This window comes from Pinus tabuliformis, chromosome 1_1 (assembly GCF_031772625.1).
Source record: "Pinus tabuliformis cultivar Carrire ecotype Pingquan chromosome 1_1, CPIR1, whole genome shotgun sequence".
NCBI lineage: Eukaryota > Viridiplantae > Streptophyta > Pinopsida > Pinales > Pinaceae > Pinus > Pinus tabuliformis.
In genome coordinates, this window is record NC_142297.1 from 899,165,033 (window position 1) to 899,187,110 (window position 22,078).

General features: G+C 32.9%; 1 pseudogene; it reads right to left on the minus strand.

Annotated features, from left to right (window-relative positions):
• Nucleotides 1-16,611: 16,611 nt before the first annotated feature.
• On the minus strand, nt 16,612-19,823 carry LOC149217307 (ABC transporter G family member 34-like; annotated as a pseudogene).
• Between the last annotated feature and the right edge of the window lie 2,255 nt (nt 19,824-22,078).

Consider the following 22,078-nt stretch of genomic DNA (forward strand, 5'->3'; position numbering starts at 1 on the left):
GCATTGTTTCAAACCATTTGTGAGAATTTCTAGATGCATAATTTTAACTATGATACATATCATAATCTATTACTTAATATTACTAAAGTAACTATTTCTCATTTTTTTTATTTTATCTGAAGAATGCAATGTTCACTTCTGGAATGCTTCTTGTAGTTTCTCTGCATACAACACATTTGTTAGCATACTTTCAACATCAATATGCCTGCAATAACAATATATATATTCATCATATATGTTTATCATATATATTCTCTGTAATCGTATGCATGCTAAACTTAACCATGGTTACTTATCCTTCTTCTGTGCAACCACCCAGTCAGTTGTCTTACCAGACATCTACCCAATGTCTTCATGCATACATGCACACAATGTGTATTATACACACTGATATACATATCATATTTCAAAAATGTAATATATGTAGTCATACGACTACCGTATGTACTGCTATACATAGTACCATCTGTGCTACAACCCATCATACCATTCCCATGGTATCACCCGCATGACAAAAACTTTGTCCATATATTTGTCTATCATGTTAGTATCATGCGAAACCTTCCTTTATATTTTTCTAGCAATTAAACAAATGTGCTCAGTTGATAAGGAATTTGTATGAGCATGATTCATTTCTGTAATTAGACAAAGTTTCGTCAAGTGTAAATCATTTTCAGATTTCATGTGGTTGTAACACAATATTAGTAATATAGTATGCATAATTTCATCTTAAGTAGACTATTAGCTCATATATTAGTAATCGTTAGATCAATACTTAAATCATTTATCTCAGGTGATTTACTATTCCCCTTTTTATATTTCAACAACTTAACCACCCTGCACTATACGTGACCATTATGTCAATCATGTACTTTTCTTCTACAGATTATTCTTCTTTTATAGTACTCAGGTAGCCACATATTTAAGGTTTTTGTACAATGATTTCTATATAAATTTCCTAACAAACCAAGACCATTACTAGAATTCATCATGAGTTGCAAGATGATTCCAGCAATCCATTAAACTCAAGACTCTTTCATGCCATGGATGCTTGACATCTTTCATCAACCAAATGATAACTACAATATTGTTATAAGGCTACAATATTGTACACCCATGTGTTTACATGGAAAATTCATATGCCTCATTATTATGTGTATATTTTAGCATGATTCTTTCCATAACAAGTTTATCTTGATGACCCCTTAACCAAGCTTATGATAACAATATACCAAACAATCCATGACAATGCATGAGTATATGTATCATACAACAATAAAACAATGATGCAAACATGGACTTCCTCTATTGAAGCCAGCTATAATGTTAATATCATGATGATATATGTCAATTACATCAATGTTTAAAATGCTCACAAGCTTTCTTAGTCAATATTCTCATAACATGTTCAAAATAATCTACTAACCATATCCTACCAATAGGGCATATTTTCTCATGGTCACTACCTAACAAGGTAAGTCCTCTTCCATAGCCATAGTAGCTTACTACAATTTGTGCATAACATTTGTCATAATAGTAATTATTAACTGTTATAGCTTGTTAATTTCACTGTATCCATAGTTCCTTATCCTATAAACATTCTAGAGTGGATGATTATTCTATCATCATCACACCTTTCTCACCATAGATATAATATCCTATGGCATTGATCTTCCCAATCTATCATCTTCCTTTTTCACCATTTGTTTTAAGGTAAATAGTTATGTAGGCCTTAATGAATTGGTTATAAGGATTTTAATATAGCAGTAGGAATCAATACCTACTTAATTAATCCTCCAATCTGACCATAATTCTTTCAAGGTGTGATTAATCCATTTTTTTAAAATGTGAAAATTTCTCATAGTTTGCATCTCATTGTTGCTTATCATAATCACTTAATACTTCATGTATACTAACAAGGTTTCACTTTTTAACTACAATGGTAGAATTATTATAAAATAAATCAAATAATATCGATCTCTTAAATGCAGGCTGCACTTTCCAATTATGCCAATGTTAATAAGAACAACACAATACTCACAAGTTCTCTTGGTGTAGACATGACATATTCATGAGTGGTACACCTTGCTTGCTTGATACATGATAATTTATGCTAAATTTTACCTGAGATATAATTCAAGTGACTGAAAGTTCTATACATGGATGTAAAATTCAATTTTTCATACTTGCATGACATTCCATGGGATACATAATTTCTTCCACAAATCAAGGTATACATAAATACCCACTTTTAATTATCTATAAGTACTAACTTGTGAATAGTACTAGATCATAATCATTGTTTCTTGTCAATTAGAATCTTATCCAAATGAGAATTTCAACGATGAGTCCAGGAGGTGTCTCAATTCCTAAATTGGAAGGGTTCCTACTTGTTAAGTATTAACCCCAACACCTTATCTATATCTCATACTTGTACAGGTGTCAATTTGCTTTATTTATAATCTAACCATTCCAAACGTAATTTTTTTTTAATCAACATTATCTTCCCTTATGTCTATTTCTATTATAACGTGAAATAGAGATTTTCTATTATAACGTGAAATAGAGATTTCTGGTTTCAAAAACCAAGAAGATTAAATTCAAAAAATTTCCTCTCAATGGACTTACATGTAGCCCTAACCATTATTGTGAATTTCAGTAAACAACAAACATGAGCACGAGTTTAGAAAATTTTCCTCTTATTTAATCGCTACTAACATGAACATTTATGTCTTTGTTTATCTTCTGTGTTGTTACCCGATTTGAAATCTTACTATAGAAAGTCTACAATTGATATCTACCTAGTCCAACGTAACTTTCAACATACATAAGCAATTTGTTTAAGTGGGTGAACGTGTGAGGACATGCCTCATCCACTGACCATTCACATATACATAACATTATACTAACAGGATATTCTTAATAATTTATATGATGATCAACTGTAGATCCCAGAGATATCCCCAACATGCATAATCCCGAGAATTTTGTTGTAGGACTCATTAATTTGTTTCATAGTTTAAAATTGAAATTTGAACATAGTCACTAATACATTATATTCAGCTATTACAGGAACATTAATTTCTATAACCCAACGTGGGTCCGTGATGTGGTCTTTAACTTCCTTAATAAAACATTTCTATCAGCTCAATTATTAAGCATATTCTGTAACAATAATTCTTAAACATAATTAATGGTTAAACCTTCAGGCGCAATAGAGATTAAACATTTAGACTTAACAATATCTTGAAGCCTTCATAGAACATACACATGCAATGTAGTTGTTACTGCCCAATTCCCACGGTCTTGTCAGAGTAATATTGACACAGTTATCTTATGCATAACAAACCCTCCACACATAAATCCATACTGTAATTACATATATATTATGAACCTTAAGCTATAAGGTGTCAAGCATTAGAACATAATTATTTATCTATATTTTCTCATGTCTAGTGATTCATTATCATAATAGCACAAAAATGGCAGCATATACACTAATGCATCAGTTCACATATTAAGTTCCTCTACTACTTCATCTTGGTCTACCACAAGGTGCCACACTATCACATGCATTCATACAAGAGAAAACTAATACATACCATTTTGTTCATATATATCAATGAATGTAAATCTACAATACCTCCAACCAGTACCCCGTGAATTTATCCAAGACAACTACTCAAAGGAACTTTGGAGGCGAAGTCATGAGACGATGGTACGTCTTATCGGCTTCACCCTCTAACCTCTATTCGAAATCTATGTCATACCACAGTCAAATCTAGCCACCGTATCCACATGAACTCTAAAGTGAAGAATTAGTGAGGGAAACATCGGTGCAACTCCTCTGTCATATGCACACAAATGACTTCTAGTGGAAAGAACAATGGTTATAATTTCGAAACAATCACACAACTTGAGAATTGACAGTAACACTAGATATTTTATTACATGATTTACCAATGCGTTCTTTGCATATTCATGAGAGCCTAATGAAATGCACAAATGAGAATCTGGCATTTCAGAAGAACGTTACAATTTTGAAGAGTACATGAACTTCAAGATTGGTTTTGCAATCATGTGGCACACTGTAAAAGGGTATTTTTAATAGTAACCACCACTGAGGTGAGTGTGATACTTCAAGGGAAATAAAGGCTTTATGTTCTTTCCATATTAATTATGAAGTCTTGTTCCCACTCTTATCCATTCATTACTCAGAGATAAGATAATGATATATGGTCACCTTTATCCTTAGCTAATCATCATCCTTCCGCCATTGGATAGATACCCCATCTAATGAAAGAAACAATGTTAAAACTTTTTCTAGAGATGCAACCCATCATTTTCTTTTATCCCATGGTAAACAGCATGAAAGCAATGGAATCTAGATTTTCCTACCTCTCTGCAGTGCAATTAGAAACCACAATTAGCCAAGGTTTCATGTTGGGAAAATTTTCCTTCTTTATTCAATGTGTTTCTGCCTTCAATCTGAAAGCTAGTGTACAAGGGAAACATCAGTTGCTTATCCTAATTACTTTCCTCCTTGGCGATAACCCATGGTTGGCAGAATCTCACTGTGATTCGTGACATCTTTTCCAAACACCTCATGTGTGTCTTTTTGCGTGCAATTTTATGGTTTTAATTTTGTTTCTAACCAATATTACCCATTATTTGCAATTGCCTTCAGTTCAACGATCAACATGATCGGAGAGTGTAATATTGAAAGGGAATTTCACATGATTTTTCTACTATTAGAAAATAGTCATTAAAAAAAGAACGTTACTTTCCTCATTGGCGCATGAGGAATAAAAGAAACGTGCTCAAGGCAATGACCAAAGCATCAAGCGTATGGTCAGAAGGGAGGAGCAATAATTGGATAATTACTCATTGGTTGCTTATGTTCAGGGAAAATTCGACCAGTTATCCATCTAACTATCCCTATCTTCTATACCATAGAGACCGAAGCCTTGAGACTCATAGAGATAGAGGAACGATGCTTTATTTTCAACCCCAATCAAATTTTTGTGATGATAACAACAACTTTGTTAACTCATATCAAACTTTGCAATTCTTGTAATTGCTTAAATTTGGTTCATGGTTAAGCCTCTACCTCCAACCATTGTGCTCAATTGAAGGTATATGTTCACAATATGTCATTTAGTTCACTTTCCACAGTGAGACTAGTTGTCTTATCTCAGAGACATATCCGCTACTTAGATTAGATACCAGAATACACTATTTTTCCCACACAGCCTGCTCCTATGTACATCCAATGTCTGTCTCTAGTAATTATATTATAGTTTTCACACTTTCATGCATACACACAATCAATTAATTTCGGTGCCAACTCAATGTGATTCAGTTTGCATTCTATAGCTTTCAATCCTTGATCTAAAATCTTATACTATGGTCCTTTTCAATAGTTGATCTCCACCTCCTGATAATCTTCTTTTGCAAGAATTACTGTGTTTTCTCTCAATGCAATGTCCAACTCACGCATATGGCTAGGGAATTCAATTCACCCTGAAAAGAAATAGTAAAGGTGATAATGACAATCCCTCATCAATGACATACTCAGATTCTCATATACATAAAATCAAATTATTCATGTATGCACTCATTCTTAACATATAAAAAGGAGAGAGGTATAATCATGATATTTGGAGGAAATAGCACCATAAATCAATAACCAAATTTTGTACATAATCTTCTTATAGACCCCGATCCACTATTTTTGACATAATACCGTCTTTTAAGAGGATGTGTTTTGGTATAGAGCCTAGATGGGTAAAAGGCATACATCTTCCCAACAATCCTCATTAAATTTAATGTTTTATATATATGGGATTAACGTATGAAGGTTAGTCGTTCCATGTTAATATTTGGATTCAATTATCCTAACTTCCTTTACTGACCAGAAACCAATATGATATTAACATGTTATAAATTTTCAAGATTTAACTTCACATTTATGGATTATAGAGTTTTTATAGTTACGACCAGTCAGCAAAACTTTGTGGAGGTAGATGAGTCCATGGGCCGCAAGGTATGGACTTCTGCTCCAATACCCTTTGTAACGAACCTCCTGAGCCTACATGGAAAACCTGCCGATAGGCTCCATAAGTTTAAATTTTTTTCTTCGTTTACGATGAATATTCACCCTTAACACATGTGTTATTTTCCTTTTTATGTCATGACCATTTATTAGTTCCGCAACTATACTTATCTACATCCTCTTATAGTTTTTTCGGGGTTCATGATGGGATCTTTAGATTCCTTATGACAAACATGGCATAGATGATTTGAACCATAATTAGATGAATTTCCACCTAAATTCTTTTGCATGCCCCATGGTCTTATGAAAATCTTACAATAGAGATACCATCCAATATTAAATTCAATAGTCATTCTCATCATGATCATCTCGGAAAGAAATCTTAATGAAATCATTATCATTAATTTACACTGCCATCATCATTAAGCACAATTTTATAATTTTGTGGAAGGAAAACTAGTCCTAACATGTAACCCATAACATTCGTTAGTTAAATTCCCCCATCAGCATTTAATAACTTAATTCTAATGTAGTTAAACTGACAATGCATCAAATCACAGTTAACCTGTAAGCTTTAGATTAAGTCTATTGTAACTATCATAAGCATGGTTTATCATGTAGTGTCTTACGGGTTTGTGATATTACAGTTAAATAAAACATCACTACCCAACCCCCATGCATGGCATATAAAATCATTCCATCGTTAACTATACAGTTAAACGTTATATCATAATTCACTTGCATGCATAAGCATTTATCACCTAACATTAAGGAATGTTATGTCCCTGCATTAAATTGAAATGATAACCATGTTTAGATTCAACAACTATCTCAAATATTTATGAACATACCATAAACAGGTTAGTGCAAGTAGATCTATCCACATTGATGGCCCCATACAAAACACATCAACGGTAAGATAGTTCCATAGCCACAGTGATGGTAACCGCCTAATAAGCCTCTACCACTAACTCTACTTTTAGAGGTAATAGCGTAACATGCATAAGGATGAAACCATTGAAACAATTACAGATAACACTACCGACATAACTTATGTAATATGAATATAGAATTATTATCTAGATAGCACATAAGTTAGAAGTAATACATATCCACTATCCCATCCATCTCAAAATACTATACTCTTCTACTAATTTAACTGGAAAACACATTAAAAAGCCATAAACATCATAGGCATAAATTGCAATTATTTCCATACCAACATATAACATAATATTTATATAACTAAAATAAATAATAAGGACATACAGGGTAAGAGACTGACATACAACACATCCCACACATGTGAATCTATCTAAAACAATCACTTGGAGGGAGGAGCACCACCACCCAACCATCAATCACCTCTAATTCCCCCTAAGCCAAAGTTCTTACCAAGGATCAACCCTCCTCAATTGATCAATGCATTAGGTATTTAATACCCTCTTTCATGATTTAGTTTCCATTAGCAGCGTCCCGCTTTTATGGATTTTTTCATTTGCCTAGGTCTTTTTCGGAAAGCACGTCTTTATCTCCCACAAGACTTTTCCTCATAAAATCTTTCCTTTATCTCCCATAAAGCTTTTATGTCTGATGGATCTTCATCTCCCATCCATCTGATGGATATTCAATCTATCCAAGCTTATCTAGAATCACATCTAGAAGCTTTATCATGAAAGATTCATCTCTATCCCATTCCTCAACAAGATTTGGCAAGAATCTCCTCTCTCTTGGTGCTCCACCCTCCAAGTGATTTATTTTATTAATTTTTTTAATAACACATTTGCTGCTCATATTACATATCACCTGGCTTTCCTCAACTTAGGTTTAGAATAGTTTAACCCACAAAGGAGGGTATCACACCTAGATTTCTTCGGCTTAGGTTTACAATCCTTTAACACACAAGGGAGGATATCACACTCAGCTTTAACTTAGCTTACGTTTACAATAATTTAGCACACAAGGGAGGGGTGTTACACTGATCCACATCTAAAAACAAATCACCAACAACAATTCACTTTGATTATCCTCCTAAATCATCTAATGTGTTTGGATAGTATACTACCACTAACACCCTTTTCAACAAGTCCTTAACCATACAAGCTCATATAGGAAATGCTCTTTTATGACATTATTTGTCTTGGTTTAAGGAACTAGATTTGTATCATGTTGTCAAATCTTAATATATTATGCATTCAACCATCACCATTGCATGATTATAGCAGTTACAATGAAACTCACATCCTATAATAAGCAAATATGACTATTTAGAGGCATGGTCTACATTTCTTTTCTCTGTAGGGAACAGTTAGGTCAAATATCCAAAATTATCTAGGAAAAAGAGCTACATTTAGAAACAAATATTTAATGGTGAGTGGGTTAAATACATTATCTACTTCATTATATTCATCTCAACATCAAATTTTCAATATAACCCTTCTCGTTTACTCCTTGACCATACAAATTTTTAGAAGAATTTGATTTTGAACAAGAATTTTTCGGCTTAGTTTCAAAGCAATAGATTCAAATCATGATATCCCACACATTTGAATTTGATGACGATATAGGGATAATGTTCCCAATCGAATTGACATCCTGCAACTAAAGATATGTCATTGCAATTGATGTTTTTTCTTCAAGAACCATTTGGTCAAACTTTTTTAAATTATTCATAAAATAAGCTACATTCAAAAGAAAACCATGAATAATGAGCAAATTAAATGACTTGTTTATTATGTTATATTTTTCTCAATACTATAGTGCTAATGTTTTCCTCCTTACCTCAACCATACAATCATGCAAAATACCTTATGTTATTTGTATTTAATAAATTGGAAAACATAAAAAGTATTAAATGCAATAACATTAAAAATAGTTATAATCAAATAAAAAGATGAGTAGACAACAATATTCTTTTCACTTTCATATGTCATATGTCCCTTTTATAATTTAGCTACATAAAGTAATTTTATTAAAATATTCAAAAAAAAATAAAAATTAAAAATTAAAAAAAAAAGTAGTAAAACATTATATCACATTCACTCTTTATTCACTTTAGTAAGTGACTTGAATATTCTATATTATTCACAATATTCATTAATAAAATAAATTTATTAAAACAAAAACTAACTAAAAAAAATGGTAAAACATATCTTTGAGAAGCCATAACTAGTTTACAAATAATAACCTATTCATATTCAAAACATATTTTTATGAAGCAATAACTAGTTTACAAATAATAACATATTCATATTCAATAACTCAATTATTAACAATATTCATTAATGTCTGGTGCTCAAAAGAGTAAAAGCAAACATATATATGAATTTCTTTTTTCTTTTGGTGCTCAAAAGAGCAGAAGCTAACATTTATATGAATTTGTTTTTTCTTGTGAGTGTCCAAAACTTGATGTTTGAATCAATTATTTTATAATCTTTTATACACTTTATTAATTTTTATAATCCTTTAAAATCAAACATTATTAGTTTTTTGTTTTATAATTACGGTAACGTATTCATCTTTAATAACTATTAACCTTATAATATTTTATTTGAATCATATATTATTATTTCACCTATAATCCACTTCCTATTATTATTTCATATATAATTAGCCTCCCCTCTAAACAATGTGTTAACCGATAATCAAGGCTCAGTGCATCACTTTTCAAATGGTGCAAAATGAACACAAAATTTATACTGTTTGCTAAAAATTTATACGAAAGAGCTTTAATGCATATAACAATTTGTCATGAAATCTTTTTTTTAAGGGGAGGGGCTAGTTCCGAAGAGAAGCGGAATGGGCCCTCTTTATTACATTTATATTATTGTCAGACGCGCTAACAACACCATGGAACCAGCTTACAGCAACAACAGCGGCAGCAAGGGGAATCGAACGCGGTCGGGCAGCAACACAGCCGACAGCCCGGACGCCGCCCGATCATGCACTCATGTGCCACTTGTCATAAAATCCTTTATCACAACGTATTTGTACCTGCTCCTAAAAGCTTCAATACATTATCGTACCCTATTGAATTGCTTCTAATAATATTGTTTTGTTATTTCTTTACCGTTAACGAGGAAACGCTACTCATACGCTTTAGGATCCAGAGTCTAAGGGGACACATCAAATTATTTCTTCTTTTGGCCCGTTCGACTCCCCGATGAGATGCGAGAGGATTCACAGGGTCATATTTAAAACATTATTGACCAACCCTTCTTCACCTTCGTTACCCATTGAGTTACTGGACAAGCAGGTTATACACTGAATTTTTTCATGCTTTCCCAACATTTTATACTTAGCTTTGATTAAGAGCTTTGAGATTGCAAGTGCAGAGCCTTTTTCATCAAATTTCTAATAGAATACCGAAAACTTTTATAAGTTTGTTCGTAAATGTGTATGGAATTTAATTTAATTGTATATTTCTAGGATTTTGTTGATATAAATAAATCAATTGTTTAAACTTATTTCTATTTATTAGATTTTAAAATATTTTCAAAATTTTGAATAAAAAGATGACTATATAGGTGATTGAGCCTAGAAGTTCACTGAGCTCAATGGGAAAGCTAGGTAATTAGTATGTTGTAAAACAAAAATAAAATATTTTTTAAATAGAAAAGTAAGATTAACTATAATATAAAAGAAAAAATTATATATGTGTTATCTATATTTAATTGGCTGTTTATATGGCCTAATATAATTTAATGTAAAATAATTAGAAGTAAAAAATATATTTTAGTATATTTAAACTTTATATTTTTCAAAAATATTTTAACACATGATATCAATCTTATATATATCAATTCCATATAAAAAAATGTTAAAAAAAATATTTTAATATGAATTAATGTTAACATATATTTAAAAATAATTAATAATAAAAAAATCAATTTAACATAGGCTGATAAAATAACTCTCTCTATCTATATATATATATATAACATTTAAAATTATAATTTAAACAATAAAAAATTACACTTTATTTTTTTATTGTAAAAAAATTTAAACCTAAAAATATTTAATCACTCTCCATTCATATTTTTAATCACCCTCCATTCCTATTAAATCTATACTTAAAAGGTATGCAGTAAATTCAACATGATCTGATTTTTATTTTTAATCACCCTCCATTCCTATTAAATCTATACTTAAAAGGTATGCAGTAAATTCAACATGATCTGATTTTATTTTGTAATTTTAAAGCCCGTTATCAGTGACATGAAAGAAAGATAAATGTGAGTCTATTCGGTCCCAAATCCATTTCAAGATATTTTTTGAATGCAGATAATTTGAAAGTTAAATGAGTTATGTTCATGACACAAAGAACCATAAAGCTTTGTCATGTTATAAATAGATTAGGTAAATGCAAAAGTATTTTGTAATTTTAAAGCCCCTTATCAGTGACATGAAAGAAAGATAAATGTGAGTGTATTCGGTCCCTAATCCATTTCAAGATATTTTGGATGCAGATAATTTGGAAGTTAAATAAGTTATGTTCATGACAGAAAGAACCATAAAGCTTTGTCATGTGATAAATAGATTAGGTAAATGGAAAAGTAAAATAAGGTAGATAACGCCAAAATAAAATTGTTAATGTTTATCTACACCATCCGCGAAGGAAATGAACTATCTTCTTTCCGTATAATTATTTTCAGTATAATTGCTACCTTTTTCAGCGAAGGAAATGAACTATCTTCTTTCCGTATAAATATTTTCAGTATAATTGCTACCTTATTCACTATCAATCCATTTTGCCATATCACTATATTTATACCCATGAACATAGATTAAAATTCGATAACATCAGTTCCATCGAATTTTTTAACCATCATACAAATTCGAATTTAAAACCATCAACGTCAAATTCAAATTAATTCATCACCATAACATCAAATTCAAGAGTACAGTATCAAATTCACTCCAATACAAATTCATGCAGAAAATGAAAACAGCTTTAACGAAATAGAACTGCAGATCTGAATTAAAGAAATAAATCAATTGTTTTCATTAATAATGCCATTCGACCTATTTATACATTCGGGTCATTCGTTGAACCACGCAATGGCTTCGAAGGCTCTGTACCATTCTCAACGTCTTGGTCATTAATGTCAACACCCCACAAACTGCATAACTTTTTGCTCTCGGGAGAAGGGCTATAGCCCCGGGATGAAACTGAACAATCAGAAACTTCTTTCTCGTTGATTTTGTCTGGACTACGATCACGGAGGGATGAAACTGAGTCGTCACTGTCAATAAGAATAACTTCTTTCCCATAGATTTCTTTTACACTACGAACGCGCGAATGAGAACCCAATTCCCGACGGATCTCTTGCAGCTTCTCCCTTCCGCCAACTAAAAATCCTTCAACCTCCTTACTGTTGCCAAAACCGTCAGCCCTAAAACTCCCAAGTTCCTTGTGAGAGTGTGGCAGATAACTGTATTTTTCTTTGGAAGCGCGGGTTATCGGCTGCTCGCCTCTATCACAGAGATTCGATCCACTGCTTTGGTGGAGCTTGTCATCGGTATGGGTTCTGTGTGTAATTGTTCCGGGTTCCTTGGGCTTAAATGGCTGTGAGAGGCCACCGGTCTTGAACCCTACATCCGTCCTTTTCCATCTGTCACTGTCAACCATCCTTCCTGCCATTTTCAGTTCAAATTTAAGAAGTCCATCATTGTTTTTGATACCATAAAGATCCTCAACGATGCAGTTTGTAATTTCTTCGCTATTAGGCTTTGGTCTGTTCAAAACGTATTTCGCTACATCTTTATATTTCTGGCCCTTTTCCAATATCTCATGTATTTCTCTCCGCCTTTCTTTTTCTTCTTCCGTGATGATATCTTGCGGCTTCTGCTTTGCATTATCATTCTCTTGTGCTCGTGGAGGAAACCTACTTTGTTCATCTCTGCATACATTGTCAATTTCTTCACAATCCTCATCATTGCTTTCATTATAATTCTGCTCTGGTTGTGCACTAAACCCACTTAGCTGACCTCTGCTTGCATTATCCTTTTCTGCTGCTGGACTTCTGATTGCTAATCTTTTCTTCATTATTCTCTATTTTTGGATTGATACGTTGTGCTGTAGTGCTTGCAATTTCAAGGCCGGGAACTCCTACTGCGTGCAGGACAAAGATTTGGAAAACAAGAGGCAAAGAACTCTAGAATATGGGCATGCATAATCAAGAAAGATATATATCTGGTGTTTCGGTTGAGATAGACGGAATGTCGCGGTCGTCTACTTCACTTATGAATTTCAAAAGAAGTTTCTAACGGTTATCTTATGAGCAGCAAACCGTGTGGGAAAAATGGAGATGACTACATCGTATACATGTTCTTAGACTTTTCGAGAGAATTTTTAAAATTTCCGAACTTCATTTTCATGTATCCACTGTTCCCATTAGTTTCCAATTTGATATGCTTTAAAATCAAATGCCAATTTTATTTTTCTATTTTAGTTTATAGCAAAATTATGTTATTAAATTTTCTATTTTAGTTTCGAATGTGATTTTGATGGCTTAAATGCATAGTACTCAAGTCACCAGATAGTTGTACTAGTCATCAAGATTCATATATCTTAACAAACAAACAAAAAAATTAAATTAAATATTTCAATATCATTTTTTAATCAAATATTTCTCTATCTAAATTTATAAAAAAATATCATTTTTAAATAAAATATTCTATTATCATTTAAAAATAATTAAATCCTCACTATATTATATATAAATTTAAAAATTTATAAAATAATATTGTTTTTAAATAAAATAATCTAATATCACTTTTATAAATATATAAATTAATCCAAGATAAAATAAATTAAAATATTGTACCTCATTATATATACATACATATATATGTTATTCTATTTTTTCATTATATTATATTAAGATACTTTATACGACATACATATTATATATAAAATAAAATTTATATATTTGTGGGCCATGTAAAGGTCAAACTTATGTAGATATTGTTGTTGAATTTACTTATATTTTATAAGTGTTGTATGCAACTTAACAAAAGTTACATTGGAAAACAATACAAAGAGAGCTCACACTCAGGTGGCTAGATTTAGTTACGTGTGAGGTGGTTACTAGCCCTTACTAGCCCAAAACTCCTCTTCAGAAAGAAAGAGAAGCCAATAGGGTGGGAAGAACATGAGGCTATCGAAAAAAGGAAGGACTATGAATGTGGAAAAGAATTATAGAGTTGGTTTAGCCCGTGGAATTCTCGACTAAAGCCTAGTGTGGAGGATACAAATATTAGATTATGTCTAGTTAGGATCATATAGTCTTAGGTCAATGTTATGTTCTAAGCCAACCTGAATGTGAAGTTGGCTCGGGGGGAGATGCAGTAAGGATTGATCTCATTGGTTGAGTGGAGTATTATTTTCCGAGTAACTTGTGACAGGATAACAATAGCGAACATAAATATTGACAAGTTTATGGTTTTATTAAATTAGAACTACAAACATTAGAGATGATGTTGACTATTTTGTTTTGAATCATACAATGTTGTTTAGATTTTTCTTTAAAAAAAATTGATGAAAATAATGTATTCAGTTTGTACTGTGCAAGAGGGAAATCTTGGTTTTCATGTGAAATTTTGTGTATGCCTGATATGACAAATACCATGGCTTAAAGATGAAAGATATATTGAATTTAATAATGATTGGTTAATATTAGATGGGGTTGGGGTTACACTTTGAGCCCAACCAACCACGGAAAATTTTAAGAACCCTAATAAATTTATATGTATAATAAATGGGTGAATCCCCATGATACATAGGAAAAATGGAAGGCAATTTTATCAATAATATAATATGTATATATAAAAAATTGGCGAATCTCTCACCGAATTATATTATCTTGTAAAATCATGGCAGATCTTTCACCGAACTATAAAATCTTGTAAGATCTTAGTGAATCCTTCACTGAATAATAAAAATTTGTAAAGTCTTAGTGATTCTTTTACTAATTTATAAAACATTGTGAAGTCTTGGCGAATTTTTGATAAAGTATAAAACCATATATGATAATAGGAAAACATATTCATTAAATTGTATTATACTAAGTTACATGTTCGGGAAAAAGAAACATAATTTGTTCTTCTTATAAACAATGTTGCAAGCTTCAGTGGGTGTGTTTATCAAGGTTCTCACTGCACACGCTTTCATATCCCTCTATCAGTTTTGATAATATTCCACCAAAAATTTCTTGTATGTGTTGATCTTGACTACCACTTCTTGCAACTCCACCTTCCTTTCTAGCCTTATAGTATTTTGGCTTTTTCATTAGAGTAAGGTGGGCCTTCACTCTAACCATCATGCTATAATGATTTGTCATAATGTTATTAGAACAATTATCAAAATATACTCGAAACCCCTTGATTGTATTTTTAAAGTTGAAAAAAAAAATATAAACATTGTGAGAAGCTCTCATGCATTGGAGATATAATGGTACTTCTTTCAGTCAAGTCTATGTTTGGACTCATAAAGGATACAATGTTAGGTAAGAGAGGTAATTAATATTCTACCAGTTTTAGTTACTTGGTTTTTTTTTGAAAAGGTAAAAAAGGAAGTCCAATGCTTAAAACTTGTATTTCTTATTGGCAACCACTTCAAAGTAAATGATATATTACCTTTGTTTTCAGAGAAACTATTCTTAAATATACATTTAAAACAACTACATTATATAACACAGTTTTTGTTTGTTTTGCTTAAATGTCAAGTTACAAATTTCAAGGAATGCGCAACATAAGATATTTTATTTGGTTTAAATTGAAGGGTTTTGGAAACTATCCCAAGACTAGAATTTGGCTTGAAACCTTTATATATATGTGTAATTCAAATGAAACAATAAAATCATGCTGAAATATTTAACAAATTGTAATCTTATCAATGAACAAAATCTAGAGTAACTTCAATCTATTTGAAATTGTTAAATAATGACTTATAATACACTCTCTCTCTCCTTAAATATGGGGGACTTGAATCTTATGGTTTTACATAATGCTTCATAACATTAAACCAAATATTAAACTAATATGTATGATATTGGAATTTTATTTTAATAAATCTAATTTTGGATAGAATAAGTCAGTTCAAATATTCCTGGTATGCTCTCAGTTCAAAGATTCTATAATATAAATGGGTGATAGAGTATAGCTCTATAAAATCAGGATGGTTATAGATTTGCATGCCTTTCATAACTAGTAATGTATAACCATTGTTGTTTATGAAACTAGTGTATAACCAGAGTTATATTGTAGAGTGATTAGTGGAGTCATTTCACTTATCTCAAACAAAACAACATATCTTGAAGCATGTTGTTGTGTATATAGGAACAACCAGGCTATAAGATAGCATCCTAATAACAATTCAAAACCTAAATTTACAACAGCATAGTTATAAAAAATAGAATTTTTCGATGACACACATTCATCTCACTGCAACTGAAGCTTAACAGTTTCCTGTATACTCTTCAGCCAAGGATTATTAAACAGGCCCATCAAGGAAAATAATATAAAATATATTTGATGAGCATGTCAGGTGATGTCTATCTTTTCTGGAAGTTGAAGTGTTTGATGGCCAGAGCAAAAAACAAAGCAAAGACAACAGGGATACACACCATCACTGGTGCTACAATTCCTAAAAAGTCGTGTCTCATCCTAAAATAAGATTTTATGAATGTGCCCACCTTCACTTTCCCATATGTTGTCTTCATCTCGACTTCTACATCACCCAACTGTGAAGCAATCAGACCATATAGTGTCCAAGAAATAGGAGTTTCCCATTAGTACCATCTCCACCATACAGACATTTTATGTTTTCAAAACTCAACCGGAGAATTTACCTTATTAGGATCACTGAATCGGCGGATTGCCAACTGCAATCATCATTGTAATTCAAATCATTGCTGGAAGAAAAAATTGATGAAGGGATCAAGAGTTGAAAATATGGTCATGCAAGTCGAGAAATAATGAAACCACAGAAGAGATTCCATGCAAAATAAAAAGCTGATGAAACGATTGCAACAATATGGTAAGTTGGAGTCAAGGCTAATGTCATCATTCCATAATACATATAGTATAGAAAAGTGAAGAACATAACAAAGAGGAACCATAAGAACTTGGAAATTGTCCACTCGAAAGAAATCATAGAATAGACCAAGATGGCATAGACTACGGACTGTATCAAAACATAGGCACCTCAATTGCCACATGTACAGATAACAAGGATGCTCATTCAATGAAATTGATCTTCAGAAGAAAACTATAATTGACTAGTTGTTCACATTTAGGTTACCTGTCCAAGGGCATAAGGAAGTGATGAATACATTCCAACAACTTTTTCTCTATGAAAGACAGTTCGTTCGACCTCGATAACTGGCTGGACACTTGATGAATTGCTAACACCCATAAAAAGTACAACATTGCACATCGATCCCATAATATTCATTAGATCTTGTTGTTTTCCTCTATAAAAAGACATTGAAGAATACTTAGACAACATTGAGCAGTTGAAGCAAAAGATGTTAAGAGAAACACAATTTACTCTGCTTACAGAGAACAACAAAATAGTTTTCAAGGGAAGAAATAAAGAATACAAGTTCGCTTGGAAGACATACGTCAGATAGATTTCTCAATATGCTAAGTGACTCTATTGACTCAAATATGTAATAGACAATAAACTAATCAATGATGGAGAAAAAAAATGTTAGATTGAGGTCGGACCAGTTTTGCAAATAAGTCTATTATGCCTATCAAGAGAGTGTCCAAACTCTTTGTTCCAAGGTCCCAAAACATGGTTCCAAATAGTAGGGAATCCACTATAGTGAAGAAAAAACACACAACATTGTAGTGTGGATTCCTCCAATATGACCAATGTTACTTCCAAAGGCTGCTAGGCACTGGAATTTGAAGGACTATGCATACTGTATTAGAAAAATCAAAGCGTGGAAGCTGGGAGTAGGGGTGCTCAGCTCTTTAATAAGAGCTCGATTCCATCTGAAAGCAGAACAACACATCAGTCAAAAAATTTAAAAAAAAATTCCAGTCTATTCTTCGGGGTGACAAGTGACAAAAAATAGTAAAATCAGATATGCGCAATGAAAAATCTCTTTCTAAAACAAGTTCTTACAATTACGTCTAGACATACTCATAAAGTGCCGATTTTTTATAGATTTCAACAAATTCTACACCAACTCTTTCCTCAACAGTTATGGAACTCACTTCTAGTGCCCATGTCATTGGATTGTATCCTTCTATAATCTGTGGTACTTCTGGAACAGCCTAACCAACCAAACAAGAACCAGACAATATCACTATTTTCTACCACATATTGATAATGGTAAGCCCAATCATTTACTAAATAGCTTATAAACTACAATAAAAAAAATCACCCTTACCTCAAAATACTCAGTGAGTTTATGAGAATGATGACCCAAGGACCTACGTAGATGGTTTGGCCACCATTTTCAGGAGCAAGAGCTACAGTTCAACAAACCAATAAAACTAAAGATTTAGCAATTATTGGTTCTATTTGACCCTACTTTATCCTAGCCCTTTCACCCTTTTCCTTTTGTTAAGCCAAGCAAAGAAACATAAGAAAAAAAAAAATCGTTTCTTTCACATTGCATAGATTGATCATGAAAATTTTTGAATTGACCTCATCAAAAGCTTCAAAGATATCAATGTTGGGTTGGTAGATTGTATAAACAACTGTGCGACCTGTATTGACTATGTTTTGAATAGTACGCATAACTATTTCTGCAGCACGGGCATCTAGTTCGGAAATTGGCTCATCCATGAAGATTATAGAAGGATTGGCGACTGGTTCTACTACTATGGTAAGTCGCTTCCTTTTCTCTGTAGAACGAACTATCACTCCAGGCAATCCTACACAAGCATCTCTCAAAGGAGTGAGCTCCACAAGCTCCATGACTTCTACAACAAAAATCTGCAGTTTATTGTTACAGAAAAAATCTGTGAGCACAAGTTGTTTGCATGATCTCATTAATAAGGGAATATTTCACTTGAGTAATTCATGCAAAGGGGAAATTTAGACCAACCATTCTATTTTTGTCATCAACCTCACAAGGAATATGGAGCCATGCAAGATACGCGAGTGATTCAAATACTGTGACATTTGTAGAGTGGATGTCATTTTGTTCACAGTATCCTCAAATGTGAGAAAATGTTTCTTGCTTCTTGGAGAATCCAGAGATGCTTATGGCTTCGAGGTCAACCTTGCAAAATCAAATATTCAGGCTTTCAACATGTCTGAGAAGGAGGCATCTAATACTACTATCACCTATAAAGAAGAGGAGGTAAAAATGGTGGCATCCTACACTTACACTAGAGTAGTATCCTTTGTCCCATCCTTCAGTGTAATCCCAAGAACAAAATCAAGGTGGGGTAGAGGATATGAAGGATCAGAAACACTATAAAAAAATGTTTTAAGGTCAACTTCCAAGATAGGTCATGTATACAAGACCCACCTCTTGATGTTTCAGCTCTCAAACCACCAAAAATCCTCCTCCCTAAAATTTTGTTCCAAACCGTATTTTTTTTCTCTAGCTTCAAAAGGACCAAATTTAAGGATGTAAATTTATCTTTGAAGTTGACCTGGAAACATTAGATGGGCAGTTTTCAGCAGATGGGAGGAGAGTTGTGGGTCTAGTCCCATTGCCCTTCCTAGATCACACGTTTTTGAGTAACTTGAGGTCTTGGCTCGCTTACAAAACTTCAAGATTACATGCTTAGGCATGGTTAAAGGAGTGGATTCAAGAATAACAATGCACAATTTCCCTAGATATTAGCCCAAGGTACGAGAGTCTCAAGGTGTGTATAGTGCATGGACATATAAGATTAGCTACATGCCCTATTTCCTACATTGGTTTAACTATCAGGCATTTTAGTGGCTAGTATGTGCATCATTTTGTAATCCCCAAGAGTCATAACAAGGGATTTACTCTCCTGTTGTGAGCTCCTTAACACTCTACCATATTAAAGAGTATCTGGTAATGTTCTCAACAGTTTGGTTGTATGCCACCCCATTGTATGGATAAGTACTGACAGGAGACAACCTTTGTAGGCAACCTTAGTATGTAGCCTACTGTCTAAAATGGGACCTATGATCTCATTAATAAGGGAATATTTCACTCGAGTAATTCATACAAAGGGGAAATCTACACCAACCATTCTAGTTTTCTCATCAACCTCGCAAGGAATACGGAGCGATGTAGAATATGTGAGTGATTCAAAAACTGTGACATTTGGAGAGTGGATGTCATTTTGTTCAAATATCCTCAAATGTGAGCAAATGTTTCTTGCTTCTTAGGGAATCCAGAGATGCTTATGGCTTTCAGGTCAACCTTGCAAAATCAAATATTCAGGCTTTCGACATGTCTGAGAAGGATGCATCTAATACTACTACCACCTATAAAGAAGAGGAGGTAAAAATGGTGACATCCTACACTTACACTGGAGTAGTATCCTCTATCCCATCCTTCAATGTAATCCCAATAACAAAATCAAGGTGGGCTAGAGGATACAAAGGATCAGAAACACTATAGAAAAAATGTTTCAAGGTCAACTTCCAAGATAGGTCATGTATACAAGACCCGCCTCTTGATGTTTAGGCTCTGAAACCACCAAAAATCCTCCTCCCTAAAATTTTGTTCTAAGCCGTAGTTTTCTTCTCTAGCTTCAAAAGGACCAAATTTAAGGATATAAATTTATCTTTAAAGTTGACCTGGAAACATTAGATGGGAAGTTGTCAGTAGATGGGAGGAGAGTTGTGAGTTTGGTTCCATTGCCCTTCCCAGATCACACGTTGTTGAGTAACCTGAGGTCTTGGCTCACTTACAAAACTTCAGGATTACATGCTTAATCATGGTTAAAGGAGTGGATTCAAGAACAAAAATGCATAATTTCCCTGGATATTAGCCCAAGGTACGAGAGTCTCAAGGTGTGTATAGTGCCTGGACATATATTATTAGCTACACGCCATGTTTCCTACATTGGTTTAACTATCAGGCATTTTAGTTGCTAGTATGTGCATCATTTTGTAATCCCCAGGAGTCATAACAAGGGATTTACTCTCCAGTTGTGAGCTCCTTAACACTCTGCCATATTAAATAGTATCTGGTAATGTTCTCAATAGTTTGGTTGTATGCCACCCCATTGTATGGATAAGTACTAACAGGACAGAACCTTTGTAGGCAACCTTAGTATGCAGCCTACTGTCTAAAATAGGACCTATCATCCAACAATACAATACCCTTGCATGGCATATCATTACAGTAAATAAATTGATTGCTTTCAGTGTGGATGGTACATGTGAGGTCATTGGTTCACTGCCCCGTTTTACCACAAAATCATAAGGTATCATTACAATATGCAGTTAGCAATGTCATAGTCTATTATTAGACTCATCGGAAGCTAATTCATGTGATGCTACTGGTGATTCTCACTAGGCATCATTGGTTACCCCATGAATTGCAAGTACAGGTTGCATGGATAGTGGTACTCCTAAAGGTGTTGAAATAAGGCTAAGCACTAGTATGCCACTTAACATCAATGTATTATATCCAACATTATTGGTAAAAGGAATTTGAGTCCTTAATTCAAGCCTAATGAAATAATAATGTGGCTTACGATTGACCTCACTATCTCATGCACAAAGATCACAAGCCTACTATTTTTTATGCACTTGTCCCTAATTGTTTCATAATTTAACACGCCTTATCAGTGGTTGTGTAGCTGGTATGAATAGACTAAATCTAGCATGGATATTGCTAGTCAAACAACCATATTTGGTGCATGTACTAGACAATTTATTGTGAGGTAAATATAGCCATAAGACCTTTGATATAATAAAGGCTTTTTCTATCAATGTGCTCACAAATGTTTTCTGTGTTGGTAACTTTTTTTAAAAGGGACTTGTTATGTATATCTAGAATATAATACAAAAGTATCTTCATGTCAATTTGAGATCAGATCTTTAGATCAAGTAACCAT